This window comes from Lygodium microphyllum, chromosome 24 (assembly GCF_053477565.2).
Source record: "Lygodium microphyllum isolate KBCC chromosome 24, Lygodium_microphyllum_v1.1.10, whole genome shotgun sequence".
NCBI lineage: Eukaryota > Viridiplantae > Streptophyta > Polypodiopsida > Schizaeales > Lygodiaceae > Lygodium > Lygodium microphyllum.
This window is the reverse complement of record NC_141158.1, coordinates 101,228,694-101,252,789: the sequence shown is the minus strand read 5'-3', so window position 1 is coordinate 101,252,789 and position 24,096 is coordinate 101,228,694. Positions and strand designations below refer to the sequence as shown.

The 24,096-nt window shown below is 42.0% G+C and overlaps 1 non-coding gene across 1 annotated transcript; it reads left to right on the top strand.

Moving 5' to 3' along the window:
- Nucleotides 1–23,546: 23,546 nt before the first annotated feature.
- On the top strand, nucleotides 23,547–23,615 carry LOC148015455 (small nucleolar RNA SNORD36). Its single transcript, XR_015688489.1, has one exon. It is a non-coding gene; the product is annotated as a small nucleolar RNA SNORD36 (small nucleolar RNA).
- The last annotated feature ends 481 nt before the right edge of the window (nucleotides 23,616–24,096 follow it).

Here is a 24,096-nt window from a genome sequence, read left to right as displayed (position 1 = left end):
CACTAATAACATAGTGGAGCCAACCCCCTGATGAATGACGCAATAAAGAGGCAAGCGTTAGAACGAGTCCAGAGGTACGTGAGAAGAGAGAAAGCAAAAATCAGAGCTGAGAACATGCTAGCAGGAGAAGCCGCCTTTGACGCCCTTGCGGAACTCGTTACAGAAGTCCCAATGACACATCACGCCCTTCCTGTCCACTTCCAAGCCAGATCCGTCCTGGAAATATTGATGATAGGCCAGCGAATGTAGTCCCATTGCCAATTTTTAAGGGAGAGTACAATGAAGACCTTGATCTTCATGTAGTAGAGTTTATGGTAGCATGTGTGGCTAACAATGCCAGAACCCCTGAGCATTGGTTAGCAATATTCCCTGCCACTTTCAAGGGCGTGGCATTTCAGTGGTATGAGAGACAAGCAGCAGGAACTTTTGGCACATGGGATGACCTGAAGTTGGCCTTCCTCACTAAATTCAGGCGTGAAAGTTTTGAAGAGCGGATGCGAGAGGAATTTATGAATTTAAGTCAGTCCTCTGGAGAAAGAGTAGAAGCTTATGTCTCACGAATGGAATCCATCCTGAAGAGATGGACTGTTGAGTGTTGAAATGACTTGTTTTTTGGTTGATTTTTGTTATTTTTGAGAGCTGAATGGTTGATTTTATGAGACGATTGATTGATTTGGAAGTGGTTTGAGAGTGTTTTGGATGATAATGATTGTGTTTTGGAAGTTCATGATGTTTATTGATGGTTCTGTGATGTTCTGATTGGTTCTGTATACCTTCTGTTTTGTTCTGTTTTGGTCTGTTTTGTTCTGATTGTCTTTTGTAAGGAGGGATGGAGTATTGATTGATGAAGATTGAGATCTTGTGAAAGCTTATTGAATAGTTTGTGAGAGTTTGGAATGATTTGAGAGTAAGTTATGTGGTTTTGATGATCTTCTGTAACCTTCTGTAGGTCTTCTGTAGAGCCTCTGTTTCTGTCTCTGTTATGTTTTGTTCTGTACTGTAGCTGTTCTGGTACTGTTCTGTAGATTGTTCTGTATGCTTCTATAAGTGTTCTGTGGAATGTATGTGTGACTTTGGGAAAGTTTTCTAGCCTTGGAAAGAGGTGAATACAAGTGCAAAAGAGCTGAAAGAAGTGGAAGAAGTAGCTGCCAAAGACTCAAGTGAAGACTAGAGTGAAGTGACAGTAGTGAGCTATGAAAAGACACTGTAGTGGCTCTGGTGACTCTTCATATCAGACATACCTCTTGGGAGGGGTATCCACGACCTAAGAAGGATTATTGAGAGTGATTTTTGAGATATTGTAGTGAGGATATGATGTATTATTGATAGAGTGAGAGAGAGAGAGAGTCAGAGATAGCCAATTCTACTCAAACAGAGTGATTGTATATGAGAGATTGAGAGAGAAGACTATGAAGATATTGAAGATGAATACTATGTGATGTATTTCCACTCAAACATGGTGTACTTCTTTGCTTTCTTTGTTCTATTGATGGATTTTGTGAAGATATTGAAGAATATGGTTGATTCTATTAAAAACCGTGGGAGATCTACATAATGCTGCATGAAGATTTGTTGTGCCTGGTGTTCTTTTCTTCATTGTGATCATATGAAACATGATAAACAAGCTTGTTGATGTTACAAGATAGATTTTCTTGCAAGAGAATTCCCTTTTCCTTGGTGTTCCTCTCGGGGCTCCATGTTTTTGGTGCGCAGCTGGGGAAACTTGCCATCAACAAGCACTAGAAGAGGCTGAAAATGAAGGAAATGGCATTGCCAAGAAGAGAAGAATTCAATGGATGTTTGTAAAGTTCCTTCTTCCACTGAAGAGTTGGAATTCCTCATAATCAAAGCCACTTTCCACAAAAAGTTCATCCCACAATGGCGGAAACACATCACCATCATGATGCATGCTCTATGTGGTGGACAGTTTCCTCTTCCTGTTGAAGCAGCAGAAACTTGCACCTTGGTGGCAAACTGTTTGGGAACAAACTGAAGAGCAGAAACAGAGAGAATGACTATCCATGGAAGATTTGGCATTCATTGAGAAGTTTCGAGACATCATCAAGTGGGAGATTTTGAAGAAGCTTCAGGAGTCTTAGTCGGTGGAGGTTCACAAAAATAAGAAGGAAAAGAGTTGGAATTTGTTCGTGGACGCTCAACAGCAAGATACATGGGATGCTTGGTGTACTGATAATCTTCTGTTTGTCCAATTAGCAATCCACTGGAAGTTGGTAGACAGAGTGTTTTTCACAACATACACTGTTGAAACCATCAGAAGCTGGCATTACTATGATGATGGCACTACCACAATGCTCAGACGTATGCATTTTGACACCTTCAGAACCGAATATCTTCCCCTGTGCAGTGGCATGAAAGCAGAATTCAGGGACGTTGAAAAGAAAGAAGTAGAAGAAATGTTGGCAAGAGAGTCCTCCAGAGACTGAAGCCTTCTGTTAACCCTCTGTGGAGCACTAACAATATAGTGGAGCCACACCCCTGATGAATAACGCAATAAAGAGGCAAGCGTTAGAACGAGTCCAGAGGTACGTGAGAAGAGAGAAAGCAAAAATCAAGGCTGAGAACGAGCTAGCAGAAGAAGCCGTCTTTGATGCCCTTGCGGAACTCTTTACAGAAGTCCCAATGGCACATCAAGCCCTTCCTCCTGCTGGAGGTCCACTTCCAAGCCAGATCCGTCCTGGAAATATTGATGATAGGCCAGTGAATGTAGTTCCATTGCCAGTTTTTAAGGGAGAGTACAATGAAGACCCCGATCTTCATGTAGCAGAGTTTATGGTAGCATGTGTGGCTAACAATGCCAGAACCTCTGACCATTGGTTAGCAATATTCCCCGCCACTTTCAAGGGCGCGGCGTTTCAGTGGTATGAGAGACAAGCAGCAGGAACTTTTGGCACATGGGACGACCTGAAGTTGGCCTTCCTCACTAAATTCAGGCGTGAAGGTTTTGAAGAGCGGATGAGAGATGAATTTATGAACCTAAGTCAGTCTTCTGGAGAAAGAGTGGAAGCTTATGTCTCACGAATGGAATCCATCCTGAAGAGATGGACTAACCATAATCTAGATGATGGCATTCAGAAGGGGGTGTTTCTCAGAGGATTACAACCAGAAGTCCGTAAGTTTGTGGAGCTACAAAGACCAGCCACCCTGCAAGCTGCAACAGAAGGAGCAAGACTATACGATGAAGTGGAAGCTAGATTAGCGATGAATACAGGAAGAGGAGTCCTACCTCCTCTGATGCCAGGAATGATGTACCCACCAAATGCAGTTCCTGGGACTGTTTCCTATCCCTACCAACAGATGCCCCCAGTATCACAGTACAGTGCACCAAATCCACAGTGGCCACAATCCATGCCTCAAATGGTGGTTCACCCACAACAACAATGGTCCCAACCAATTTCCTCAATGCCAAATCAGCAGCAACAGTGGAACCCTACCAACTGGAGTCAATAGCCAACAGTTCAAACAGGAGCTCTGAATCAGAACCAGAACAGAGACCCCTCTGTACCAGCCCAACCCGTTTATGCAGTGATTACAGAAACTCCTCAAAACCCTCCTGCCAGTGTCTCAGGAGGAGAAAGCTTGAAGGATTATTTATCCAACTCAGTTGCAAACATCAAAAAGGAGTTGATGGATGTGATCACAGAGCAACTACAGACGTTGAAAGTGAATACCGCTAGCGTATCCAACATTGCAGGAGCAGGAAGAGATGTGATGCGGTCAAATACTTGGTGTGGTAAGTGTCATCAAGCAGGCCATTTAGCCACTGAATGTGCACGAAAACCAACTATTCCTGGGGCCTTCTGTTCCTACTGTTTGCGGAAGAACCATACAGAGGACATTTGCTCTCTGAAAGAGATGCATGATAGGAGAAGGAAGGAAGAAGACGCAAGATTTAACTTACTGAAATCCAAAATGACAACACAGGATATTGGACCCAAGCCTAGAGAGTTTGGTCCTAATTTCGGACCCAGAAGATTTCCCTCTCAAAGTTACAGAGGAAGACAGTCTGGCGGTGGTCAGAGATCAGAAGTGGAGTGTTACAGATGCGGAGAAAAGGGACACATCTCACCAAATTGTCCAAATCCTCAAAGGTCAGTGGATTACAAGCCCTTATGCAGCCGATGCAAAGGAGAAGGCCACACTGCAAAAGACTGTCCAAGCCCAGCCCCAGTGAAAAATAGTGCTACTGATAGTCCGTCCAAGGCCCAAGAGCCTACCTCCAATTTGGTGGAATTGGAAGTTGCTGCCATCACGCGTGCAAAGCAGAAGGAACCACTTATCCAGAAAGAAAATAACCCTCTAGCCAGAATAGTGAAGTTCAATCTTCCACCAGAAGAACAGAACAGAACAGAGCCTAACAGTGCCGTACAGAGCCCTACAGTGCCACAGAGAGTTACAGAGACAGTTACAGAGACAGGACCAGAGGTCCAGGATACAGAAGAGGAGGAAGTGCCACAAGTGGCAGAAGAAGTTCCTGTAATTCCTCTGTTAGAAGAAAGAGGGAAAATGAAAATGGGTGTTGTCCCATTCCCTAACCGGTTAGAGAAGCCAGTGGATCCTATTAAGGAATACGATCTAGTTAGAGATCTAGATACCTTTAGACCAAACCTCACATTCCGACAATTATTGATGTTGTCTCCCAGTTGCCGAAAAAGGTTCAAAAGTATACTGACAAGAAGACGTGGTTTAAGGATTGCTCCCTCAACAGCAACAAAGTCCAACAAGGCTCCAGAGCCTGTAAAAGAAGTGGATGTGGCTAATGCTTTCCTAGATCCGGGTACTCCGGAGACTGGCGTGTGGATAGAAGGTTGTTTCATTTCAAATGAACTGATTGATGGTGGTTCATCAGTAAATATTATGACGGATGTTACAATGAAGGATTTAGGCCTACAAGGTGTGCAACCCACCCAATGGCTCATCAGACTGGCGGATCAGAGTAGAATCAAGCCGTTGGGCATTCTCCCATATGTGAAGACTACAGTGGCTGGAAAAGATTATTGGCTAACCTATCTGGTGGTGAAGCCAAACTCTTATGGTACATCCTATCCTCTGTTACTGGGCAGACCATGGCTTTTTGAAGCCCGAGCAAGGACGGATTGGTTCAAAGGAACTTTGACCTTGGGTAGAGGACCCAACAAAGTGGTGCTGAAACTGTATGGTTCTCAAAAAGGATATGGATCCACCTCCTTGGACTTATCTTCTGACTCCCCTAATGAGGCTACGGATGGAACATCAACAGACGAAGATGCTGTCAAACAGATCCTTCCCAAGAAAACAGTGGCACATTCCTTAACAGTGGATACTGTAAGCCGACTTCCAAAAGATGCAAAGCCATTATCAATGGGTGAATACTTCCTGCCTGAACCAGGAAGAACTTCTGAAATCACTTCTGATAGTGAGATAGAAGCATGGATGTATTGCTCTCCATGTTACATGGCCACAGCAGAAGCAGAAGCAGAAGCAGAGACAGAGGCAGAAGAGGAAACAGAGAATCTATTCTTCTGTTACAGAGCTTCTACAGAGACAGAAGCAGTGACAGAAACAGAAGCAGAAGCAGAAGCAGAAGCAGAAGCAGAAACAGAGACAGAGACAGAAGAGGTTGGATATGATATGGATGAAGAAGGTTATGAAAGTGAGTCAGAAGAATCTATCCCACTTGAAGAGGATACATTTGAGGAAGAAGTTCCAGAAGCATCAGAAGCCGACGAGCTCATGCTATGGGACAGCATGGTGATGGTACCATTTGGTCTGGTAAATGGATCTTCTCATATGCAAAACCTTTATAAGAAATGGATTAAGAAGAACAAGCCGTCTTTCAGCAGTGGCTCATGCTGTCTTAACTCATCTTTGCCAAAGAAAGATGATGATGATGCACCGTGCCAACAAGCACCAATCCCACAAACCCAACAGGCATCAGAGGGTCCCTGTTATGTGACGTTCTTGGATGTGTCATCAGAAGAGGAGTCTTCAAGCCAAGAGGTAATTAATTTTGAAACCAAACCCGAAACAGCTCTAATCCCATTCCAAAACAAAAAAAAAAGAAAACAAGAAAAACAAAACTGTTATGGGAGAAAAGGAAGAAATTCCCTGTCATAGCAGGCCTCGTTATACTTTGAAATTCATTATATAAAAATTGAAACTTGCAATATCTTAAATAACACTTTTCTATCCTATATCTATGGCTTTCATAGGTTAGGATGTACATCAATTGCTTGTATGATGGTCAACAATCCTTTTGCAAATGATATATGATAGATATCATATTATTAAGTCGATAGTGGATAGTATAACCATTATTATTCAAGCCCATTGTACTTTGCCAAAAACAATTTATCCCTTAGCATTCTTTCATGATAAGGCTGTCTTTCATTTATAAATTGATCATGATAGTTCTCGATTTGACGTCCAACATTAGGAGAAAGCCTTTCCATGAGACGATCAAGAGATTTATTCAAACCTGCATGTAGGTAGAGGACCTCTTGGTGCTTGAGAAATTCATCCAACTTCAAATTGATTATTACAGATGTCTCTTCATCCAACAATGGCTTGGGAGTTTGAGTTGATGGACTAAAATGAAACTCTCATATCATTGCTTGGCTAAGCCTTCTCTTTGTTCTCTTTTTTCCCCATTTGGGATTGCATCCATTAAGCAAATTCAAACATGATTTGAGTATTGGATTCAACAACTTTATCAAAAGAATCTTTCATTTTAGCACTGTACTCAAGAAGTTTGCATTTGGTTATCTTTGGATATTCCTTGGGTTTTTTTTTATAAATTGCTATAAATACACAATCTAGGCCTCAATTTTGCATTTATGACATGTCCTAGAAATGTAGTCTTGTAGTACCCTCTATATATTAGAAAATTGGATATATCTTGAGGTAAGAGACTTTGATTTCAGATATTCTTGATTAATTGAAGTGCTCATTTGCCTCCTCAAGATGAGTACTTAATCACTGTACTAGGTTTAAAATAGAAAATACCATAATCAAAACTTTGAGCCTAGACTACGTAGACTTGCATCCTCTATACACATGTAAGTGCCTTGTCTCGAGTTGCATATGCTTGGTAATGGCTATTTCAAGCCACCAATCCAAGGACATGTGGGAAACCTGTAACACTTGTGTATCACCTCCTAGAGTGAATATTGTACATGTAATGATATGCACAAATATTGCAGTATCGTGAAAATACTCTTTTTGACCCTTTCAATCTTGAAGAGTTTTGAATCTTCAAGGGATCTTGAGTCTTTAATTCTCCATGCATTGTACCTATGTGAGGGATAAAATGACAAGCAAGGGATCTCTACATGGGATGAAATCATTGGGGGGCATGCAAGGTTTCAACCTAGATCAAGTTGTACATCCCTTAAGATCTTTAATAGTGATGAAGGTTTATCTCTCTTTTGTCTTACTATCTCCCTTGAATTGGAAATTAAAACAAGAATTTATGTAGACCCTAAATCCTAAACCAGGGCTATAATCATTTTATGTAAACAAGAATTGAAAGTTCGATTAGAGAAGAAAATATTCAATCAAATGAAGAAAAGATTGGCATAAAGAGTACCTCTTGGATGAGTAACTCACTGTCCATTGAATATACTTACTCTCTTTTATGAGGTTTTATCAAGAATGGGATCAAGCATAGATTGTGGATATAAGAGACTTCAAATTTACTGTTTTGATCAAGACACATTCCAACAATGAATTGAAGTAAAAGTTCATGGAGTTTTAAATTCTTTGATATCTCTTAGAAAGTGGATAAACTGACTAAAAGAATGAATAAGAGAGATTAAGAATGGAAGAAGAACACCTCTTTCAATTAGTTGGACATGGCTTGAATGCTCCTAATTTTGCTTTAATGCTTCTCAATGACCATTATAGCTTAAATACCAAGCAATCTTCATTCCTTTAAGAGGTTTGAAATAAAATCTAAGCATTAGAGAAAAGAAATTAATGCATTGTAACCATTTTTCTCCAATATTGAATCCATAAGAGACTCCATGCATGCATTCTTGCCTATCATGTTCAATATCTTTGATTTCGTCAAGAAAGTTTGACATAGATGAATCCGTAGGCTGCAATAGAGTATTTTCTTCAATAAATCATTGAAGATTTGAAGCTTTCAATCAAAGTATCATGGTTGCCCCCCTACTATCTATTTCTAGGGTCTTCATGAGTAAGAAAAGCCATCAATATGAAGTAATATGCACCACTTCTAAATGATTATTTATTCCATAGTAAGGAAAAAGAGTAGAAAGATTTAGTTATAAGAATCATGCCAAAGTGAAGCCTTTTAAGTGTTGCAAAAATGGCACAAATTGCCTTGATTGTGCTATTCATCACCAGGATGGATTGCTTGCTCAAAGCTCACCTATATGATGCTCATGTAACGCTAGGAATCTTTCTTTGTTATCCATTGGGCATAAGAAGTGGAGATCAAGAAGGAAGATGAAGATTTCTTGCTCAAGTTTGATGAAATATTAAAAGGGAGAAGGAGAATTCTCTTGAAAAAGTAAATGTGCTTTTAGTCTGCTCTAATTGTGATAATCTCCATTTTACCAACATTCCTATCAAAATGGCTTAAAATTGATGCATGACTTGCTATTTTAGCCTTGATGTTGCACCAATTGAACAATGGAGAAACCAAACAAACATGTCTAGCTTTGATACCAAAATGTTAGAAATGGAGGAAGAGAGAGAGAGAATGAACACAAGACAATGAGCAAGAGTGGGCAACAATTTGGCACTCAAAAGATGTGAGTACTTGAATGATTGAAAGTACAATAGGTCATCTTAAGTAAGTTAGACCTATCAACTAGAATTATTTTAACTCTAGAACTAATTGTAGAAGTAGTGACACAACTTGTTAATATAGTTGTGTTCACATTAAAAACCAACTAACTAAAAAATTAGGTGCTACCCATAGAATTGGAAAATTCTAAAAATATTGTGGATTTTCCATTACCAAGCCTTGCATCTTTAAAGCGAGAGAATCTTGATAAAGAGATTCAAACTTGGAATATGTTAAGACATCCAAAAAGGCCATGATTCTTGGAAGGATCTAGAGAAGAATGCACTTGTCATGGTTTGTACCCTCACATGTCTTTATAGCTTATTTTAAACTATAGTGAATTTAAAGAGAACAAAAGTTTCATTGCTAAACATAAAGTTATTAGAGGAGGATTTGGATAACATTCTAGGACTACTTTGGAAATTTAGGGGATGTGACCACAAGGGTGATTTTATACAGTGTGCCGCCGTGAGTCATTGGCTATATCTTACAACATCTCTCAATAATCTCCTATTATGGGTTTGGATTATAGGAGGTACAAACTCAGATATAGTAATTGGCTCCTTTAGATTTGGATATTGATATTATTCCACTAAAATTGGAGGTATAAGTAATTAGACAAAAAGAAAAGGAGGCTACTTTAACTTCTAACTAGTGTTTAGAGGATGTAAGAGACATCAACGATACTACAATGGAAAGAAGACCTGAATGCTCTTTCCTTGATATGAGGTGTTTGCCTCCTAGCACTTTGAGTTTTGAATCATGAATATATATAAACAATATCAATGTTGTTCTTGCTCACAAACATTATTTCAATGATACTCACAAGCATTCTAGAGAAAGACTTAGCATGAGCTTTAAATTTTAATATGATTCTATAAAGCAAACACATTTCATGTGACTAAGATCCAAATTTTTCAAAGGAAATGATACTATACTACAAATTTACAAAGGGTACATACAAGGCTAGTCTTTGAACACTATATTAGGGAATTTCCATGCACTTGACAATCCCCAATGTAACGTGTCCATCTGTTCACTCGTCGGACATGTCTTAGCAGCCCATCAGGAAGGGAGACTAGAAAGCGCCGCCCGGAACTCCCACGGAATGTCACAGGGTTTGCGATCTAGGTCTTCCCGAGTCTGCTACGAAGTGCAAGCATTCTAGCCATTCCCACTTAGGACCGACCTGAATCAGGGTTTTTCCCTAGTAGTTAAATTCCTAGAATGGTAGCTAGCGTCAAACCCCCAGGCGCGAACTACTTTACGCAGAAATGTCAGGGTCGAAGCAGATTCATGCTGCACTTGGTTCAAGGAGAATGGGAAACGAGAGGGATGCAAAGCTCGACCTCTCTGCCCATAAGGCATAGTCCCATTCTATTCCCCTAAAACAACATAAATCAGGATTCTAGTATCCTAGACTCTAGATCAACGTTCCTTGCTGTTCATTTCCTTCAAGAAAAGTTACCGGCCAACTGGGACCACCCATCCGTAGGACTGGCCACATCCACCGCACTTTTCTCAGGGTTGCTTTAGTTGTCTAATTACCTACCACATTTAGTTAGACACGCATAAAACAACTTCCTTAATTAGTCACCGGTTCATTCACGTAATCTTAGCACTGAACATAGAAAAACAGTGTCAAGCAAGTTTCTTTTCAACAATTATCTTATTAATCAGTCTTTGAAATACATCATAATAATCCAACTTGAAGGCTAATCCATAATTCGCTGGAAGGCAATCCATAATCCGCCCGAAGGCAAATCCGCCCGAAGGAAATCCAACAATCCTCAGGGATTACTAATCCAAGTTTCCACCCGTAGACTAAAATGCGGGCCTTGAGATCCAATCCTGAGTCACATCGGCCTCTTGTGCGGGGCCCGGAAGGCAAGGGATTTACAGCCAGAGCCCCTCCTAGCACCCAATTGTCCTCTTGCTCCAAGTAGCGCCCAACAGAGAGACCTTGGTTAGGGTCCGGTAGACAGTCGGGGGTAACTGATGCTACCTCTCCCTCCAGGCCTTCAACCTGAAGCAATTAATTATTTTCCAGCCTTAGATTCTTTGAGCAAAGCAATACAAACAGTGCCCCTAAACTTGTACAAACACAATCAATCCAGTGCTCTTTTACTTGGCCAACTGCTAAGGAGTGAATCCTTCTCTCTGAATGCATCCAACATTCGATCCGGGATCAATTGCAACTTGGCAAGATCCCCAAGTGTTTGTTTGTTTACCATTTTATCCTTGTGTTAGGGTTTATATCCTATGAACCCAAATTAACCAACACCTTAGGTTCCTTAAGTTAAGACAGTAAATCCTGGCGAACTTGTCGCTCTAACTTGATTGATCCTTTGCTTACTAGGCAATACATAACTTCCCTTAACTTCGCAAATCAGCCCAAGAAGGATGATGTAGCAGGATGACTACTCATCCTTTTGCAAGTTAGACTTGTGCTAGAGCCTGCCAACCTTATTCCAAGGAGTGGCAAATCTATCTTGCGGTTAAACCACAAAGCCATGCGACGTTGCAACTTGTTGCACAAGTGTCGCACCTAACTCATGGGATCATTTCACCCATCAAACAGCGTTTCTTGGTCAAGGAATATGTTTGGTCAGGATGTAAGCTTTGGGGTGTCTTCTTACCCAACCCAACCCTAACCTTGCTAGGCCAATAATGTTTGGCCCTAGGGTTTCTAGACTCAATCGGAAGTCTAGTATTGGATCATTCGATCCTTAGGGTAAAACCCTAGATCGTTATTGCATGGGCATCCAATTAACCCAAACATTCCGTGAATTTCGGTAGGACCTTTGGGTTTGAGGGTCTGGACTTGGCAACCAACTGCAATACTAGGCAGAATTTCTAACGTGCTAAACCCTAGCTAGCACTTTAAGGTGTTCGTTGTACTAACTGCTTATGCTCTTAAGAATCCCTTGAGGGTTATACCCTTACAATTGATCTAGCCAAATCGGTCTACTTGTCTTGCGGCAAGAAACGATCTCTTCTTAGAGATGCTAAACTTGTTCTAAAGGTGTAAACAGTTGTAGGACATCACATTACGTGTAAATATGCAATTCATTACTTCTATGCAATTATAAGGTTTGCAATTGACCATTTCTTTCCTTGCCAAAATCAGAATGATTGATAATTTGGGGAATAACTTGCATAAAACCTACATAGATTTACATCAAGAGTTTTGCCTACAACCTTTCATTTAATGCAATTGAATTTCAGGCTTTAATATGAAATGCAACCTTTTCTAGATGCAACTTCAATAAATGAAGTTCATGTATAACGAATATTATAAGACTAATGTTGACTTAATCCGTTCTACGGCACTTAATCCGTCTTAAAATGAAAGCATCTTTGCATGTAACACACAAGTTCATGGTTTCCCTTTCACCCATGCAAGTCCTTGGACAACATTCTAACGGATGTTTAATGATTATCTCTTATGAATCATATCTAGGAAATCATGGCCTAGATGCATTATGCGCTTGTTCTTTCATGCAAGGAAGACAAGTGAATTTAAATAAAATTTTCATCCTTTTAACCTATGCAATATGCACTTGGGATTTGCAACTTGGAAATGCAAGCAACCCAATTGTACGACATGCACTAACTCTTGTAAGTCGTTCAAGGAGACAATTTTCCAAATGCATTTTAACTAGGCTACATGAATTAGAAACATGCGTAAATGCATTCTTCCCATGAAATTTAACGTGCCTAATGCATCGCTTAAATGCGAAATCATTCTTTCAAGAACTTGGGCTTGAGGGCTCGTAGGGATGTCCATGTGTATGCTTGGGTTGGAGACTTCCGCGTGTGCACCTTGCATCTTTTCTTTTGGAGCCATCATTGATGTTGTGGAATTTGGACTCCGCAATTTGTCCTTGCCTCATTGCGATTTCAGAGTGGGACATCAGAAGAGGACACCACTCCCTTGAAGGAGTCGGATCTGTATCCAGAAGCAGTCCGTGGGACCTTCATCCGTGAAGTAGAAGGTGAAAGGCAGTTAACCTTTGTGGATGCAAAAGGCACTGAACGCCACTTGAAGGTGGGTAACAGTCTCCCAGAAGAGGAGTTGTCAACCTTGTACAACTTGTTGAAAGAAAATTTGGACGTGTTTGCATGGTCCTACAAAGACCTAAAGGGGATTGATCCCACAATATGTCAACATCATATTGACTTGGAGCCTGATGCCAAGCCAGTACGGCAACGACAGAGGCGAATGAACCTGAATTATTCCACATTGGTGAAAGCGGAGCTGCTGAAGCTTCTGGAAGCCGAGTTCATCTATCCAGTGGCAAATAGTGAATGGGTTTCACCCATCGTGGTTGTACCCAAGAAGAATGGCAAATTGCGAATATGTGTAGATTTCCGAAAGCTTAATTCCAAGACAAAGAAGGATCACTTTCCTATTCCTTTCACAGACCAACTGTTGGACACAGTGGCAGGACATGAACTTTATTCTCTTCTGGATGGATTCAGCGGATACAACCAAGTCCAAATCGCAGAAGAAGACCAATCCAAAACAACCTTCACCACAGAATGGGGGACCTATGCTTACCAAGTGATGCCATTTGGGCTCTGCAATGCCCCTGCTACTTTCCAGCGAGTCATGATGGCCGCATTTCAAAATCATCTGCACGACTTCATTGAGGTATATTTGGATGACTTCTGTGTCTATAGTTTGATCCGTGAACATTGGGAGCACCTGGAACAATGTTTTGACCGATGCTGGGAGTATGGGATTTCCCTCAACCCCGACAAATGCATCTTTGGGGTTTCTTCTGGAGTCCTGTTGGGCCACATTGTCTCTGCACAAGGGATATCAACAGACCCTGCAAAGATAAAAAAGATTGCAGCTCTGACAGCACCCACCAACCTCAAACAGTTGAGGGGATTCCTAGGCCATGTGGGTTACTACAGAAGGTTTATAGCCCATTTTGCGACAAAGGCAACTTCCTTGCACAAGCTTCTGAGAAAAGATGCAGAGTTTACTTGGATGGAAGAATGTGACAAAGCCTTCCACACTCTAAAGCAGTGTCTGATTGAGGCACCCATTCTGCAACCTCCTGATTGGACGAAAGAGTTCCATGTACACACTGATGCATCAATTGAAGGCTTAGGTGCTGTCCTCTCCCAAAAGGGCTCCTCAAAGTTGGATCAACCAATCTATTACGCAAGCCGAAAAGTCACTGATAGGGAACGGAACTATACAGTGACAGAGCTGGAGTGCTTGGCAATGGTGTTTGCCCTAGAGAAGTTCCGCCATTACCTCCTATCCACCCACTTTAAATTTTATGTGGATCATGAGGCCCTGTCCTTCCTGATGAACAAAGCGGATGTGAAAGGACGAATGATGAGATGGCTCCTTTTATTCCAAGAGTTTGACTTTGAGGTGATTACTAAGCCTGGTCGTTCCCATGTTCTGGCTGATCATCTGTCGCGTATCCCACAAACTGCAGACGAGGAACAGGATGACCCAGACCTCCCTGATGCTTCCCTCTTCTTGGTAGAAACTGTAACTCCCTGGTATGCAGACATTGCCAATCTGCTGGCAACCCAACAGTACCCTCCTGGTATTTCTAGTGGGGAAAGGAAGAAGCTTATGCTAGAATCAGCCCCCTACACCCTGCTAGGCGGTGCACTGTACAAGAAAGGCAAAGATGAAGTGCTCAGAAGATGTGTTGCAGGAGATGAGATTGGGATTGTTCTGAAGGCTTGCCATGACGAGCCATGTGGAGGTCACTTTGCAGGAGAAGCTACAGCCAGGAAGGCTCTACTAGCAGGATATTGGTGGCCTACCATTCACAAAGATTCCTATGATTACTGTAAAAGATGTGATGCTTGTCAAAGAATGGGGAAACCCACCAAGACAAGTGCCATGCCACTGCAACCTATCCTTCCGTTGAAGCCGTTTGAGAAGTGGGGCATCGACTTCGTAGGTCCGATCGATCCTCCCACCAGAAGGAAACAGAACCGATACATCCTTGTATGTATGGATTATGTCACAAAGTGGTGTGAAGCTAAAGCCCTAAAGCGGGACGATGGTAACAGCGTGGCCCTGTTCATGTACGAGAATATCATCACCCGTTTTGGCAGTCCCTTAGAGCTAGTAAGTGATAGAGGCACTCATTTCCTCAACAAAGTCATGGAAGAGTTGACAGAGTTGTATAAGATCCGCCATCGCAAGTCCACTCCCCCTATTACCCCAGAGCCAATGGCCAAGTCGAAGTCACCAATCGCATCCTCTGCTCAATTTTGACAAGAACAATTGCCGCACATCGTCGTGATTGGGATGATCGACTTACAGAGGCCCTCTGGGCGTACAGAACCTCCCATAAAGCAGCAACAGGACAGACACCCTTCCAGTTGGTGTATGGTACAGAAGCTGTTTTTCCTGTTGAACTGGAACTACCCTCTTTGAGAGTGGCTCTCAAAGAGCGTTTGGGGGATGATGATTCACTGCAACGCCGTCTCCTGCACTTGGAATGTTTGGACGAAATTCGTAGGATGGCTCTACAGTGCATGGAAGCCATGCAAGCTCGACGTAAGGCTTACCATGACAGCTTCATCAAGCACAAGGAGTTCAAAGAAGGTGATTTGGTCCTAGTCTATAATTCACGATTTGGCATGTTTCCTGGCAAGCTCCAGCAGCGGTGGATGGGCCCCTATAAGGTACTTGCCGTCAACCCTAATGGTTCTGTCCAAGTACAGACCGTTGATGCCTCTGATGATCCCTTTCTGATCAATGGATATCGCCTGAAGAAGTACTTTCCTCCTTGGGGATCTTGACAATTACGGAGTGGAAACACCCTCGGGAATAGGGGAAAACAAGAAAAAGAAGAAGAAGAAAAAAAAAACACAACAAACAAACAAATCTGTTATGAGAGAGAAAAGGAAGCAATTCCCTGTCATAGCAGGCCTCGTTCCAAGAAAAGGTGGTAAACACCCTTGGGCGAGAAGCTGGCTGTGGAAAAGGTGGTAACACCCAGCAGTCCGGAAAGTGGATTCATTAATTGATATCTCCAGGATCCAATTCTAAAGCTGCCTCCCTTGGTACGCTGTGTCCTGGGTCTCTTGTAAAGTAACTACCTGTCCTCTAGTAGACAACATGTTCCTATCCAATACAATATTCGATTTGATGGCTACCTCCCTGGGTACGCCTCTTCAACAACTGATGACGCGATCTTCATCGACAACCCCTTGAGTGATGTGAGCTTTCATCCTAACCGGATGGGGAAGTGAGTATGGTTGCCCTCGATATCTATCAACAGAGAGTGAGACAGAGGGTGGGTCGAGAGACCAGTCTTTTTCCTTCAAATCAAATGAGAGGTGAGAAGTGTGAATGAAGTGTTGCACACATGGGATGGGCCTCTCAATGCACAAAGCACAATTTGTTCTGTGCACTGCACTATAAGGCTCCCTTGCTTTCCTTCTCGCACCGTATGCCGGCACAGGGAGGGATGCACTGTTGCACCATCAAATGCGCACAAGGCATACAATCTTTGCACAAGTGACTGTGAGGATTACATCAATGGGTTTCAGGAAAAGGCTGCCCTCTGATATCTATCAACAGAGAGTGAGACAGAGGGTGGGATGAGTGTGACTGGAGTTTCTTCAATCAATTACCGAGAGGTGAGATTGAGGGACGTTATGACACTTGGGGTCAGGTATGTTCCCTGTTTCCCTGTGCACCCACGGAATGGGTCTTTGCCGTCATCACCAGACACGCCACCTTGTTCTGTACACTACACTGTAAGGCTCCCTTGCCTTCCTCTTTGCACCTATGCCAGACGGGTTGGACGCACTAATGCACCATCAACTGTGCACCCTGGCATACTCCTGCACCATTTCCCCCTTGTCGATTCCTCAACCGGGTATGAGATATGGGTTTTAATCATTCTTCCTCGAGTGATATTAGTCATGGGGCGAGTGACTGTTCTTTCATTTCATTTGAGTGACTGCGAGTTGAGTGAAATATCCCTCATCATCGACGAGTTTCCTGCGATTCCTTCCATCAGCTACCTCCCTGGGTACTGCCGCGTGGCCCCTGCCATGACGAACGTGTGCCGAGACGATGCCTTGGTCCCTCCAGCGCCGACAACCACACTGGACGTGCCATCGACACTCAACCTTGATTCTTGACGAAATGGGCCAGGTTTTTCTAACCCTACACCTTCTGTTTCTTTGTGACGGTCATGTTTTAAGTGTGGGGACGTTAGTGGATGATCCGTGGTGTGGTCCTAGGTCCCTGTTGCTCGGTTAACCCTATCCGTTAAGGTCTTAAGTGTGGGGACGTGTCCTTACGCGTCTACATTACATACCCTTCTGCATATGCCTTAACCTGTTCATGCATGTATGCCATGACTTGCTTTTACCCTAATGGGATCCCTTCCCACCCACCCGGTTATGTTCCACCCACCCTTGGGGCTGTTCCCTTACAGTTTTCCTTCATTCCCTGATTTTAAGGTCCTGCTATGTGAATGCATCCTACGTTCACCAACTCCAACCTTATAGCCCTGTTCCTCCCTTTGAATTGACCATTTTTCCTTTTTACCTACCCCTATTCCGGTCCACGGTTTTTGAGTTATTAATTTTTGAAGCATTTTGCGTACTTTAGTCGGTTTTCCATGTGAACGCGCTTTTCTTGCTTCGGAACCCTGATCTGACATCATAGCCCTGCCAACCATTTTTCCCCTGACATTTTTCCTTTTTCCTCCGCATCATTCCGATACACGATTTGTCCATTATTAATTTTCCGGTTTTTTACACCTTTTTCGTGCGTATTTTTGACATTTTTCCATGTGAACCTGCCCTATTTGCATCGGAATTCCAATTTGATTTGACAGCCGTGTCCCCTGTGCCTTCCCCCACCTTTTTCCTTTTTCCTCCACCCTCTTTCGACTTCTGGATTTTTTATTATTAATTTTTAAATGTGTTTTCGAGAGTATTTTTGGTGTTTTTTTTACATGTGAACCCCTCCTCCTTCCACCGGAACTGCGGTTTAACATGATAACCCTATGTCCCCCCTTCTTGTGGACATTTTTCCTTCTTACTGCATGTCATTCCAGTGCACGGTTCGTCCGATATTAATTTCCGATCCCATTTTTGGGTTTGTTTTTTGGGTTTTTCCCATGTGAACGCGTCTTATCTCCATCGGAATTATGTTTTGATGAGATAGGATTGTCGGGCACATCTTTCTGCCCAGTTTTCCTTTTTTCTACATCTCATTCCGTTGCACGGATTTTTCGATATTAATTTTTACTTGCGTTTTTTGGTTCGATTTTTGGGTTTTTTGCATGTGATCGCCCTTTACCCATCCCGGAATCTCCGTCATATATTTTTCTTGTTTTCCCCCTGTCGTCCTGCCCACTTTTTGTTTTTACGCTATTTCGTTTCGACGTCCGGATTGGGAGTTATTAATTTTTATTTATTTTTACGTGTATTCGCGTGCCCGTTTTGCGCGTGAACGCGCCCTTTTTCGTTTTTATGCATCTCCACGCGCCCCGGTCGTGTCTGCATGACCCGTACCGTCATCCCAGCGCCATTTCAATCCTGTCACAGCAAATTTTTTTTACCCCGCCCCGCGCACGTGCGCGGGACGGGGATATGCGCCCTTGGCCCCGCCCATTGCCCCTCCCCTACCCACCCTATTCCCAGACTCTAACCTTAGTTCCAGTCCCACTAACCTAGGTTAGGTTAAAAACTAACCTAAGTTGCTCTCTACCCTAACTTTAGTTAATAACTAACCTAACTAGGGTTAGGACCCCTCTAACCTAACTAGGGTTAGGACCCCTCTAACCTAACTAGGGTCAGGACCCCTCTAACCTAACTAGGGTTAGCTTTTCACTAACCTACCTGTAGTTAGTCTGACTAACCTAACTCAGGTTAGTTCCACCCCCACTAACTACCCATAGGTTAGTTAGTCTCCCCCTGGTTAGTTAGGACTTGCCTAACTAACTAAATTGACTAACTGACCCTAGACTACCTTAATTGACCTAGCTTACGTAGACTAACTTACACTAACCTAATCAAGCCTGACTAACTTGACTTGACTTCCTGTGACTAACATGACTTACCCACACTAACCAGACTTAACTGACTTTCTTCTAATTGACTTATCTGATTACCATGATTTATGTGATTTAATTAATTTCTAAAATAATTTTTCCATCAAAATAATTTAGAAAAATTTCTAAAAATTCCCTTTGCTTTTTGCCAATTTTTGGGAGTTTGTCCGCTAGAAATTACCCACCCTACAATTTCTGAAACTTAAACATTTCCTAATTTCACCCCCAAATTGCCAACAAATGTAGAAAATTCATTTAAAAATAGTAAAAATTTCTATTAAAAATATACTAAAAACTTCTAAAAAGTTCCCCTCCCCTCCCTTGATCATTTTCCATTTATTCAACCATAAATAATCACAACTTAACACCAAAAAATAATAATAATAATAATAAACCAACACAAACCAAATCCACACATCTGCTAAGGTGTTGTGTTTGTTGTTTCATCAGTGATGTTTACTTTTCCTTTACTGGATTCACTTCTTTTGGGAGACTCTTCTGTGCGCATTTCTGCATTACATCCACACCCCTTCCAAGTATTTATTTTATGTGTTTTATTTATTTTTATTTCCCCCTTAATCACAAATTAATTGTTAAAATGAACCCTTTATTCACCCACAGTTTCCATGCGCATTCGCGCTCAACACACACATTCTTTTTAATTAAAATAAACCAGCCGTTCACTTAGCATGCGCTACGTGCGCTACAGAGGCACTTTAATTTTTAATTAAAATGAACCAGCCGTCACATGCGCACGCGCTGGCAAAAAAGCGCTCCACATCACCTTAATTTGTAATCAATGAATTTGCATTTAGAGACCCAGTCGGGTATCGACGTTTGGGAATCGAATTAATGCACCGTTTTAACCTAATAATTGGTAATTTAATTTATAATAAGGAACCGCCGTTTTCTTGCTAAGGTTTATCACCTAATAAAAATTCACCCATTCTTAATAATTTATTAAAATCAACCCTTCATTAAATTAATTCCCCCTCACTGCACTTAATTTCCCTTTTTAATGAACCGTTTCGTGGGCTAGGGTATGCGCAGTCATTAGCGTTATTTTCCATGGTCCAGTCTTGGTTTATCACCGATGTAGTATTGATATGTGTCGGATATGGTATTGTTTTGGTTTACTGTCTTTGTTACGGTTCAGGGTACGGGATGCAGTTTTTTTTTCTTTTCTTGCCTGATACGGGGTTCTGGGTGTTTGTCTGATGCATCGCATGAAGCTTTCGGTCGCATTTGTCTCAAGGTCATGTCAAATTTTTTCTAGGATGTGGTTTGCTTGGGGTTAGTTGGTCGAGTCACGTTTTCTTGTTTGGTTATTCTCTTATCCTTGGTTTTTTGTCTGTTGCTTTGCAGGCATTCTCCTTGATTGTCTGTGTTTGTGGTGTGTGTGTAACCATTTGAATGGCGCCTTCTCATGCTCCTCCCCCTATCCAGTACGTCCCATTAGTTAGTCGGGATTACTCTTCCCTACTTACTTTTGAGCCTCTCACGAAGGCGGGACTTGCTGCTTTTGTGGCTACTCCTTTTCCCCTGCTTCCAGAGGATCCGTCGTTATGTGATGAGTTCCTGGCCTCTTACAGCAAGAAGACAGGACTAGTCCAAGGAATTTCTATGACTTTGACATCTCGAGGCTTAGGGAAGGCTCTGTCTCTACCCTTCAAAGGTGAACCTTTTGTGACCATTCGTCAGCTTTTCTCTAATGAAGAGATTCTGAAGCTGTTGCAAAAGCAAACAAGGGAAATCCTCGATGTTAAGAAGGTGATAAACTCTTCAGGAGTTTCTTTTTCTATGATCACTGATCCCGTATGGAAGACGATCTGTCAGTTTCTTCAGGACAGGTTTATGCCTGCCAAAATGCCATCCCACTATTTGTCCAAAGAGCTTTTCACAGCTTCCAGGATGGTGTTGAAAGGAGTTGCTATTGATTGGAGTACTTACCTCCTCACTAAAATGGATCAACATTTCGTTAAAGTCACCAGGGGTAATGTTACCAATGTCACATATGGATCATATTTGTCTGCCTTCTTGACCTATTCAGGTTTACAGAAGACTCTACCTCCACCTCCTCCATCCGATCCATTACCTCCTCCTCCACCTTCAGAAGAGTCAGAACCCATTGACATAGAGGATGATGATTCTCCGCCTCCCCTGGTCATACAGCACAAACGCTTGAAGAGGGTAGCGGATAAAGCTCCTTCTGTACTTCCTTCAGTGCCCATCCCTGCTACTTCTGGCAGTGAACTCCCTGGGTATCTCACTTGTACTAACCTGTTCAGAGCACATCAAGAAGGATCATTGGACATCTCAGTTCCCTCCCTGAACAATCTAGTTTCAGGAGATGCCATTCCTTTCCTCTGCAAGGATATTCAAAGCTCCATTGAGTTGTCCGTGACAGCCTGTGTTCAACAGCTGTACGCGTCTTTTATGAGGAGCTCATGCAGTCTAAGGACCAGTTGCATAAGGCAACATCTGAGTTAGCTTCTGCTAAGGATACCCTAGCAGATTTATTTAAGCAAATGGAACAACAAACCCAACTGGTTGCCACCCAAAGCGATGAGATTTCTTCTTTGAAGTCCCAGTTACTAGAGGCTCAATCCCAGGTTATTAGCCTTTCAGAAGAGAAGGAGAAAATGTCCAGAGAAGCGAAGGAGTTCCAAGCTATCTTAGATGACAAACTTTCAGCTTTACAGATTGCTAATGACACAGTGGCCAACCAAGCCTCCCAAATCCAGCAGTTGCAAGATCAACTTGCAAAGTCCCACTCTGTTCCTCCAAGCCCTAATGTTCCATTGATTCCTTCTCTTTCACAGCAGGACTTGGCTGCTCTTCAGAGATAGGCTACTTTGTGCCCTCTATTCCAAGATAAAGTGGAAAGATTGCAGTCAAGAATGGACTTGTTATGGTCTATATTTGAGCAGTTTCAGGAATATGTTCTACCAGACCATTCTTTGTTTGTCCACTACCACTTACAGAAGTTGGTCTTCTACATGAAGCTTTCCACGATGGATTTACCTTTTCCAGAGGATGGCTGGAGTGGGGCTTGGTCTGCTGAGTTGTTGACAGAGGTAGTCAGAATGGTCTTTGAAGATTCTGTCATGCTAGACACCATGTTGATGTCATACATGTATCTACGGGGAGACTTGTTAATTCCAGATGAGGTGGATATGGCATGGTATGTGGGGGATGTGGTCTTACAGGCTGTTTTATATGTCAATCATTTGGAGTTGCGCATAGCTGACATGTTCCAAAGTTATTCCTCCAAAGTAGCTGACTGTCATGATAATTCGTGGCATCCCATGATTGATTCGGTGGTCCTAAATCAAAGACAAAACACAGCTCCTACCTTTGCCCAGAGTATTAATCAACTGAGGATGGATCTCTTAACCTATCTTTCAAGACATAATCCATTTGATGCTCCCTTCTTTGATGCCTATCATAGACGATCTCTCTTAGGACCTTCTATTCCTACCCTCCTCTATTACCAACAAATGGCTCACCGCTATGCTATATATCTTTCCCTTTGTCAATCTAATTCCACCACTATTTTACCTCTTCTTTTCCAACCTTCATCTTTCCCTCAAATTCCCATTTTCACTTACTGTTCCTTTATTGAGGATAGGGTATTTTCCCCTTCTCCACCTTGTTCTTCTCCATCCATTAATGTATCCTCCACATTTCCTATTTATCAGTTAACACTCTTCCTTAGTGATTCCTTACAAATTTCTGCCACTCCTTCTTTAACCTTTTCTTCTTTTTATGATTTTTCCTATCCCTCACTTCATCCACTCTTTCTTATTCCACTACCCTCTCCTAACACTTCCATATCTCAACCACCTCAGTTGGTTAGTGACTGTGAACGGGTTTGATAATCAGATTTCCAGAAGAAGGGGATGGAGTTCGGATGATTGCCTTACAGGACCGCAGATCAATTGGCCAGTAATTCCAGGAGAATGGACAGCTTCCAGTCAAGCTTATCAAAACTATGTTCATTTTGCCCAGCAGTATTCACAGTCTGCAGATCCCTCAGTGAGATTAACTGCTCACTTTGCTTGGTACCTGGCATATATGCATAGGCACTCTCATAATGATTCCAAGCCTATTCCAAAGTTGTGCATGAATGTCAATGTAAGCATTGATTCCCAATAGCTGGATATATTGTATTTTCATGCCCTCTGTTTGCCTAGCAGATACTTGGTCCTATTGGAAAGGATGTGTTGTCTCCAATTTTTTCAAAATCCTCCCAAAAACTTTGTAGATGAATCCTTATCTATGGATCGTTTCCGACAACATCAATCTTTTAAGAGGGATCATCTTCATTGATACCTTTCCAATGTATGGTGGAAGCTTTCTAATGAAAAACTCTCTTGAAGGAGTCATTCAGATGGTTGTGTTGTGTAGTGTTTGTGTTGTGAGTTCATTTATGTCAAACGAACGTGGTGGTTTCCTATTGGCTTTCGTGTACGAGCTACGTTTTGGAGAATTGTGGTGTTGGGGTCGTGGTTGCAGAGTTGAAGCTGATGCTGATGAAGACGAAGAAAACTTTTATATCCTTTACAAATTTGTCGTGATTTTTAGTTTGATAAGCGGTGTTAATGTATCAAGGGTTTTCCTTTCTTTGTATTTTTATATTAGAAACAGGTTATAAGTTGGGGTCGTGGTGGATGGATTATTTTTTAGAAGATATTGACGATCAAAGTTGAGCTTTTCAACTGAACTTGTATTCCCTTTTTCCTGGGTCGTGAGGACGCTTCCTTATTAAGTGTGGGGATATGTTGAGTGTTGAAATGACTTGTTTTTTGGCTGATTTTTGTTGTTTTTGAGAGCTGAATGGTTGATTTTATGAGATGATTGATTGATTTGGAAGTGGTTTGAGAGTGTTTTGGATGATAATGATTGTGTTTTGGAAGTTCATGATGTTTATTGATGGTTCTGTGATGTTCTGATTGGTTCTGTATACCTTCTGTTTTGTTCTGTTTTGGTCTGTTTTGTTCTGATTGTCTTCTGTAAGGAGGGATGGAGTATTGATTGATGAAGATTGAGATCTTGTGAAAACTTATTGAATAGTTTGTGAGAGTTTGGAATGATTTGAGAGTAAGTTATGTGGTTTTGATGATCTTCTGTAACCTTCTGTAAGTCTTCTGTAGAGCCTCTGTTTCTGTCTCTGTTCTGTTTTGTTCTGTACTGTAGCTGTTCTGGTAC